This window comes from Pogona vitticeps, chromosome 2 (assembly GCF_051106095.1).
Source record: "Pogona vitticeps strain Pit_001003342236 chromosome 2, PviZW2.1, whole genome shotgun sequence".
Lineage (NCBI taxonomy): Eukaryota > Metazoa > Chordata > Lepidosauria > Squamata > Agamidae > Pogona > Pogona vitticeps.
In genome coordinates, this window is record NC_135784.1 from 249,753,894 (window position 1) to 249,760,749 (window position 6,856).

The following is a 6,856-nucleotide window of genomic DNA, read 5'->3' on the forward strand; positions in this document are numbered from 1 at the left end:
ACGAATTGATGCTTTTGAATTGTGGTGCTGGAGAAGGCTCTTGAGAGTCCCCTGGACTGCAAGGAGAAGAAACCTATCCATTCTAACGGAAATCAACCATGCGGGCTCACTGGAAGGACAGATCCTGAAGCTGAGGCTCCAATACTTTGGCCATCTCATGAGAAGAGAAGACTCCCTGGAAAAGACCTTGATGTTAGCAAAGTGTGAAGGCAAGAGGAGAAGGGGACGACAGAGGATGAGATGGTTGGACAGTGTCATCAAAGCTACTAACATGAATCAGACCAAACTCTCGTAAGCAGTGGAAGACATGAGGGTGCGGCGTGCTCTGGTCCATGGGGTCACGAAGAGTCAGACACTACTAAACGACTAAACAACAACAACAACAACTCACATACCTGAAGAATGCTTTTTAAACTGCTTTTAGTGTCCCTGGCTAACCTCATTTCTTTCTTAGTTTTTGCCCTCCTAATGCCATCCCTGCATTTCCTTGCTACTTGTCTGTACTCATCCTTCGTGGCCAAACCATAACAGTCAACATCCTATTGCCAATTTATATTTGGTTAGAGGAAATTGTTCAAGTCTTCGCAGCAAATTGGCATTTATTGATAAGTTGCTGCCTGTGTGCATTAGAGATGGGAACAAACCAAGGTTTGGCAGTTCAGCTTAGTTCATTTACTGCTGCAATGGGTATCTGGCAGTTCAGTGTCCTGCCCGCACTGGCAGGTGCCCACTCAGTGCCTGTAGGAGGCAGGGTAGGAAAGCCCATATGCTGCCTTTGAGTGGGCACCCACTGGAGGGAGCAGGGTGCCAAATAGCTGTTGTGGCAGTAAATGAACCAGGATGGACTGCCACTTCATGCCTATCTATAGTGTACAACAAATACACAATTGTGCATGTACTCAGGAACACAGCCAATACCTACTCATGACCAGTAATTTGTCATTCAGGTTTTTTTTTTCAATTGCCCTTGTGCAAACCTAAGTAGTCAGTAGGATTTTGGCCTATTATTATTATTATTATTATTATTATTATTATTATTATTATTATTATTATTATTATTATTATTATTATTATTATTATTATTATTATTATTATTATTATTATTATTATTATTATTATTATTATTAATAATAATAATAATAATAATAATAATAATAATAATAATAATAATAATAATAATAATAATAATAATAATAATAATAATAATAATATTCAATATTCAATAAAATAATAATAATTTAAAAATAGAAAGTAATAAACTATAATTCTTACAAGAGTGAATACCATGTAATGAGTACTCACCATTTTTTTAGAGTAATGAATCCTAGGGAGAGGATTTCTATGACATTTCAAATTTTCGTTGCAACGTACATTTGAACCCAGATGCTCATAAACATGTTCAAACCCACCCATAAACTCAAACATAATTTGCAGGGAAAAATGACATGTCACATAAATCTTCCCCCTATACGCTAATGAAGAAATACAAGTGTTCACGGGGGAGAAGCTCTTTTTGGTAATGGCACCATGGTTGTCTTTCTGATGGCCAGTAAAGATGCCAGGCCTTTTAAATAATTTATGTAGACCAATTAATACGCATGTGTGCCATTAAGTAAATTCCAATGTATGGCAACCCTTGCCAGGGTTTCCTAGGTATGAAGTACTAGACGTCCCTTCTTCTGGTGGCACCCGGGGACTGTGCCATTTGCTCAAGGCTACACGGGTCGGCCCTTTTCTCAGAAGGCATGGTGGAGAATCAAACTCATGTCCCTACTCCAACCCACTGTGCTATCCAGGAAGCCCTTGCGTAGACCAGCCCTCTCCATTTTGAAATCTGCATTCTAACTCTGAGGTAGCTGTCAGATTTGGTTTGTGTTTAATTGTTTTCCACTTTTTACTGCATGCCTACTTGGCAGTAGACATTAAATCAGGGTGTAGCAGTAGGCAGGGTAAAGGAAGGCTGGGCTACCATCAGCTCTGCTAAGAAGCCATTATCATTAGGCTTCCCCTCTTTCAACTGTCACCTGGCAACAGCCTTTAAATCAGCTGCCAAAGAACATCAGCTGCTCGCCAAGGGACTGCAGCAACACGAGGAGAGAAAGACTATTTATTTTGCTGTCATATCCTTAAACTTCCCAGTCACTGGCTTGGTGGAGACCGGAAGAACTACAAGTCAGCTACCAAGAAGACCTTCACAAAGAGCCTAGAGAGTTTCTGATAATTGAATCTGGACTTGGTGCACATAAACGTAACTGGCACAGTAGCAGACCCAAGGATTGCTATGGCTGTCATTACACCTCCCTGTCATCCCGACCTTTATGAATGGGGTGGTGCTCTGGGATGCATTTGGCTATATTACATACCTTTTATAAACTTGTAAATGACTAATCCTTGAAATAAACAAGTATGTATCATTTTGTATTGACACTGTTTTTAAATCAATTGTAAGCAATCCCAAGAATGTTACATTATGGGACAACATACAACCATAAGGAATAAATAAAACAATAAGTAAATTCCACATTTTCAAATTCACTTTCAGAATACATCCCACACATTGTCCTTTGTAAGACAACTAGTGTTATGTCACATGATGTCCCCAATGTCACAATGTTTTTGTTGTTTTTGTTGTTTTTAATGTTCCACACACGATAGTGTTATTCTGTTTCTTTAAATGAGAACAGCTTCCATAACCAGCACTCCATAGTTGAGCACATCTTGCCAGACAGGTGCCCAGAGAAAACTTAAAATTTCAAGGTTTCCAGAAACTCAAGCATTCTCAGAGCAGTTGAAAAACATGCAAGAATCAATACAGAGCCTCAGTTTGTTCTTGAACTAGCCTTAGAAGGTTTAAGGATGTACGTGGAGCTGCAAATCCCTCTGCAGTCTTTTATGTCGAAGGGAATATTTTTCTCCTGCAGACCAGAGATGACCAATTAATTACCAATTAAAACAGCAGTGCACAATGTAGGTGGGCTTTGGCAGTGCTCCACAACTGTGGAACTCCTTTCCTCTGGAGACCTGCCAATGCTCCAACTAATTTTAGACAGAAGAAGGCTGAAACAGAGCCTGACACTTCTCCCTGATCCTTTCCCCAGACCCAGATCGGCCACTAAACAAAAGAAGCACTTATCCAGTCTTTTAGGAGCACTGTGTGCAGTCAGCCATCAGGATCACCCTGCTTCATCCCTCAGAGAGCTAAAGGGGCAAAAGAAGAATCTTACTGATGTTGATCTGTTGTTGCACTTTTGTGCTGAGAGAGAATGTTTTTCTCTACAGCTGGGCCCCAAACTTGTTTTGTGTCATGAATAAGTGGGTTAAGGAAAAAAAGAAAGGTTTATTCCCTACTGCTGTCCTCCAAGAGAACAGCTCGAAACTATGCAACATGCTTTTCTAGTATTTTACAATCTTCATGATATAACCTATTTCATCTTAAAAAGAAAAGGCAGGTTTGCTTACTATAAAAGGGCAGCTGCTCATCTGAATGATGTACTTCTGCAATCTCTAAAAAAGCAAGATACAACCATGTGATCACATACCAGTCAAAAAAGGACACGAAAATATAAGAAGTATTCCATTAACTCCTGATTTTCTATATGATTCCTCAAACTTCTTATTTGCTAACTGAACTCCATACATGATAAGGCCTATGCTGCTACACAGAGATTACTAATACCCATGAAAAGATACTAGTGACATAGCCTGCTGATTTGGCAGCACAATATTTAGGGCTGTAACAAGTCCTACTTGCAGTAAGATGCATCAGATATTTTGCCACCCCCTTCTTCTGCTCCCCCAAGAACAAACAGCAGCATTCTCTGCCCACCAAACATGTTCAGTCCTCACTAGACTCCTTTGAGCACACCTTCCCATAATGTTCTTGTGCATGGAATGGATAGAGCAGTTGGAGAAGCCACAGATAGCTGTTGTGGGCCTTGACCATAATGACCATTGTTATAAAATGAAAGAAACGATATGAGTTGACTTTTGCTGTTATTGCTAATTATCTAAAGAAATGAAGGGCATAGAGAGGGCTGGGAAAACTGGTGACTTTTCTTTAGTAGTGGTGGGGAAAAGCAATGGGGAAATTGTGTAAGCTGCCATAGTTAACTAATCAATTTCTAATTACATGGTTTATTGGTTTTGGTCCAGTTTGTGAGGGATAGTGAACATGAAAGGTCCTGCACTGATGCAAAAAGAAACAGTCTACAAAACAGAGCTTAATTTCTTTTTTAAAAAACTAACTAGAGTGTCTGGTCCTCCAAGCAGTTCAATATCCATGTTACCAATGCTGGAAAACAAGCTTCATTATCTTGTCAAATGCGGATCAGTTTTTTGTTATTTAAAGAATGAAACAATTGTTTGCACATGTTTAGAGTGTTCTTCTATTAGCATAATTTTACCATAAAATAGATGCTACATGCCTTAGCCCTGATAAATAAGAAAATCCCTGCCTGAATGGATGCTTCTAGATACTTTTGGTCTTTCACAGCACTTTTTCATATTTCAGAGCCCTCTCAACTTTCCAAAAAAGAATGCCTGGGGCTCAAAGCTGTTCCACATCCATGTTATCAATGCTGGATTTCAAATACAGCCAACTGTTCTCTTTTTCTTGCTCCAGTTTTGGACTATGAAAGAGCCAGTTCTGCCTATAATGTTAAGCAGATCTTGGAAATGTTACTTTTCAAAAACAACAACCCCCAGAGTGCCTGAGCTGACCTGGTCACCAGCTGTACTGTGGGAGCTGTTGTCCCTCCCAAAAAATGTTAACTTCTCAAGCCTCAGATGTGAAGTTAGGTGTTCAAGACCCAGCACAGAACTATGAACATAAACAACTGAGTTCACCCCTCTGGAAAAACAAAAGGCAGCTGAATGGAAGAAATTCTTGCATGGACTTAGAAAGGGAGGGCAAACAGAAGGGGACGAGTTTTCACTTCCAAAACAAAGCTTTGTTTAAAAGGAGCTCTGCCTACCTCTCTGCGGGTAGAGGACAAACAAAAAACCCAGTGTCCTCTTCATTTTACAGCAATAGGAAATTTAACACTTTGGAAGCTAACAGAAGAGGCGTTGTTGTTTTTTTTTGGGGGGGAGGTGCATTTTTTATCATAAAAGTCAGTAAAACCAATCTTTCTTTGCTGATTCAGAGGCACCAGGGCTCCTTCTTGTAAATGCCAAAACATGTAAAAAATATTTAGGTTTTCCCTCCAGGATGCCTACCAAGCAGATGACCATTTGCACCAGGAACCTTTCCCATGTCACATCTAGAAACATACAGGCCGATGACACGCGTGGATCCATATCACCAACTGACAGCAGCTTCCCGCCATCACACGTGGACAGGGAAACTAGGTCTTATTCAGACGACCACTGGGGCGCCTTTCCCACACCTGTGCATTGTCAGCTGACACGGGTACAGCAAGGCAGTCCCGACCCCCCCAACACCCACGCATGTTCAGAAGTCCTCTGAACGCAGCCATGCCCGACACAGACACGCGTTCTTTCTGACATGCAAGACTTAAGCATCGCTCTGAAGAGGTTCTTGGCTCGTCAAGTGCGGTCGCTGTGCTTCCTGAGGTTTTTAAACATCCTCAGTTCTCTTTAAAGTTTGCTCCGGGGGACACGAAAGGCCGAGGCGGTGGGCCCCTGTCCCCTCAGGGAAAGCCACAAACGGGACACTCGCGGGTCCCGCACCTCCCCCCCCTCCCGAAAACTCGGGGGACTCCGCGCAATCAAGTGGCACCTGCCTCTTCCCGCCTTCGACGCCTCGGTGGTACCTGAGCAGCCGAGCCGCCGCCGCTACTGCTGCTGCTGAGGCGGCGAGCGGAGCTTCCCGCCGAGTTCGCCAGACCCGAGCGAGGCTTCTCCTTCGGGAGCCGACAGAGCGCTGCTGCTGTTGCTTCTTCTTCTCCTCCCGCCTCCTGCCTGCAGCCTTTTCCTGCGTGGGCGGCGCAAGGGTGCCTCCCGGAGAACAGCGACCAAGCCGCCACCTCGGGTCCCCGAGCCCAAGCTGCCTCAAGTTCACCAAGGTCGGCGCGGGAGAAAGAGACCCGGAGAAGAAAAAAGGGCCGCCGCTCCTTTTCCCCCCGGGCGCTTCTGCCTCTCGCTCCTCCGGGTGGGATAGGACCGTGGGTGGGTAGGTGAGTGGGTGGGCGGAATGTGGAGCGGGGCAGGAGCGCGAGCACCAAGCAGCGCCTCCCGCCAACCAACCCCGAGGCAGCTCCTGCACCTTCTCCTGCGCGGGCTGCCTGCGCCTCTCTCGCGCCGGCCAATCGGAAGTCGCGGCGGGCAGCCTTTGGCGGCGGCGGCGGCTGCCCCGCAGCAAACTTCAGGCGCCCGTCGCGGCGAGTTCCCTCGCAGGCAGTCACGGGGAAACGGGGGCGGTGGAAAGGGGCGACCGACGCGGGGAAGAGCGGGATGGGGCGGGGGGGGGGGAAGGTATCGCCGCCACCGCCTTTTCCAGCTTCACCGCCCAGCCTGGGGAAGAAACAGGTGTCCGCTCCCCAACGTTACGGAGCAAAACGGGGAAAATGGGTCCTTTCCCCGCCCCATCCAAGCACACGGCCAGTTAAGCCGTCAAGCGAGCGCGCAAACCCGGACACAGGAGGGCGGCAAACCTGGCAGCGGCGAGACCCTTCTGGTCGTCTTTTGCGCACAAAAGAAACTGGGTACTGTAACCAGCGGCTTTGCTTTCGAAAAGAGGAACCCCGCCTCAGCATCCGGTGTACCCTAAAACTCATAGATCTTCCCTGTTCTGGAAGGCAGCTATCAAATCCTGTTCAGCAAACATAGACTAATTAATGCATATAGGTGTAGGGAAACTTAAGGCACCCTCCTGCAGCTTTAGACTTACCACATT

At 45.0% G+C, this 6,856-nt stretch overlaps 1 protein-coding gene across 3 annotated transcripts in view; it reads right to left on the reverse strand.

Annotated features, from left to right (window-relative positions):
- MEGF10 (multiple EGF like domains 10) overlaps positions 1–6,417 on the reverse strand; it is a 136,247-nt gene extending 129,830 nt beyond the window's left edge. Inside the window, exon 1 of one of the 3 annotated variants that reach the window (XM_072992396.2) lies at positions 5,775–6,417. The gene's annotated coding sequence lies outside the window, so the exon portion shown is untranslated. The remainder of the gene's footprint in view (positions 1–5,774) is intronic. The other 2 variants (XM_078386217.1, XM_072992395.2) reach the window with 2 other exon arrangements.
- Positions 6,418–6,856: the final 439 nt, after the last annotated feature.